Genomic DNA, 2570 nt, shown 5'->3' on the forward strand with positions numbered 1-2570 from the left:
AAAGAAAGCAATCCATCCAATCCGTGTCTACACGTGCCTTTGTTTTGTTCGACCGCTCTGTGCCCCTGGCCCTGGGCTGAACTATGTACACATGTTTTTACAGCGTCCGTCCCGAATTACTTGTCGTAATTCATATCCATTTCCGCGAAAGTAATTCTGGACGGAGGGAGCTGTGAAACTGAATCGAGCAGAGGAAGGTTTTTTCTTGCTGCTGTTGGGAATTGGCAAGGGCGCAGTTCCACAGCGAGTTCCTTGCTGCTTCAACCAACAGACAGAGCCGCAGAGGAAGCATGATACGATGCCAAACGAGGAACAAGGAATGACTTGCCATCGTTTCTTAGTTCCAACCCAGAATTATTATTACAGGATACAGATTACAACGAGATGCCGCACACTGACACGAGTGTAGGCGATGCACCACGGCTTTGGATCGGCGAGGAAGTCAACGAACGGCCGATGCTGATTCGCCGACCACGGCCCGGCCCGTACCTTACATCACAGGATAGCGCAGGTGGAGGACTCCTCGACGGCGCCGGAGGTGGAGCCGGCGGCCTTGTCGCCGCCGGCGGAGACGCCCGGCCAGTCGCGGCAGGCGCAGTGCTGGCCCTCGGGGATCTGCCGGTGGACGGAGGCGACGTGGACTTGCCGCACTTCACCAGGCAGCACATCCTCGCGCTCGCTCGGTCGATTGCTCTGTTGCTGGCTCTCCGGTGGCGATCGATGGATGGAATCCGTTGCTTCAAGACGACTCGCTGGCTGCCTCTTGCTTTGCCCTGCTCTTCTCTTTGGTTTAGTTTAGTTTGACAGCTCCGTTCCTCCGTCTGCACAAGAATTGAAGAATTGACTTTTTCTTTTTCTTCTTTTCTTATTCCAAGAAGCAGAAGAATTGAAATGATCATGTGAATGAAACAAGGCATTGGTGTGGCGGTCTGGCCTATGCTAATCAAGAGATGCCTATTATCACCGACAAGGTGCTTCATTATGTTCGTCGACAAGGTGACGACGCAAGTCTAAAATAAATCTCCACACCAAACAGGTGCTACTGTTTTAGTATTTGCAAAATGAAGAGATCTTTGTTGCGAAACTGTGCCTAGTAGCACGCTAACACAGCCGGGGAGATACCAGGCGACAAGCGTGGTAAAAGCAATCTCAAATTGACAAAAAAAAACACAGCCGGGGAGATACACGGCGCAAGGAGAGCCATCGCAACCACCGTGCTCCGTGTGTGTGCCGGGAGAACTCCACGGAAGATCCGAGCAAGCAACTCATTGCTTACGTCACGCGTGCGGCAGCTTCACTTTCAGTTTTCAGACCGTCGTGGGTCAAGCAAGGAATTCTCCGTGATTTTTTTTTTTATGATGTGAACCGAAGAACGTCTACTTTGCTATTCCTATTCATAAGATTTGAGATACATGGCATCTCATTTTCTGTGACTTTTTTGTTTTTATGATTTTCTTATCTTATAAACTTGCTCGAATGTCTTGAGGTCGCAGTCGGAGTTGTCCTCCAGCAATGTCTTGATCTCCTTGAAGCGAATTTGCGCATGGTAGTAGTACTGTGTGCACAATAACATGGCCTCCTTCATGCGGTCGGATCCCGACCGCAGCGACTCGTCGTGTAGGACTTGAGGACCGCGTCGGCGGCAGCGAGCGCGTGGCTGCGTACGTCACCGCTGTCCGGCGAACCCTCAAGCATCTGGACGCAGATGTCGTACAGGAGCTTGCTGGTGCTCGCCTGACGGCAGGCCGCAGTGGACGTCGCCCGAACGTCCTTGCACTTGCCGGCCTCGGCCCCGGCGACGAACATGACGAGCAGGGTCAGAGACAAGGCACCGGTCTTGCCCATGGGGAATCTTGGAAGTACTAGTGCGACTGGGAAGGGTGCTGTACTGTGTATGTACTGCTACGGGCAGGACAAGGTGAAATGTGGAGTGTACCTACTGTATATAAAGACGTTTCCTTTTAATTTAGTTGTATTAATGGCTTGATTTTTAAATTGATTCAATGCTTGGTTTTCAAACTATTTTCACATTAATGGCTGCGTCCCAACAACGGAAAAAAATTGTATGAGACCGGGTCTCATAGACCAGCTTGTGAGACCCTATCGGATGAGCGACATGTGGCATTGACAATCTCAGAGCATCCTAATCCCACTTCACGTCTGATCTCAATCCCAACAGCTGATTCCCGATTCCAGAACCCCACGTACGTACGTACGTACATCCTTCATCGCTCTAATAGGTACGTGGGACTAGGGTTTTCTTTATTTTCCTCGCGTCTATGGCGGCCACGCCCAAGGGCCTCGACGGCGGCGGCCAACCGGCACGACGCAGCAGCGAGGACCTCTCTTCCATGATCTCGCCGAAGAAGCTCGTCGCCGGCGGCCTGTCGGACGGCTCGTCCATGGCGGATGCATGCCACGATGTTGGCCCGGCGGACACCACGTTCATGGCGGCCGTGCGCCACGGCGTCGTTGCGGACGGCCGGACCGACTCCTCGTAGAGGCGCGTCTAACTGCTCCTTGCCAGTGCACTTGCTTGTCTCCGTCGTCGCGTTCCAAAACCCCAAGGG

Source organism: Triticum aestivum, chromosome 4A, assembly GCF_018294505.1.
Source record: "Triticum aestivum cultivar Chinese Spring chromosome 4A, IWGSC CS RefSeq v2.1, whole genome shotgun sequence".
Taxonomy (NCBI): Eukaryota; Viridiplantae; Streptophyta; class Magnoliopsida; order Poales; family Poaceae; genus Triticum; species Triticum aestivum.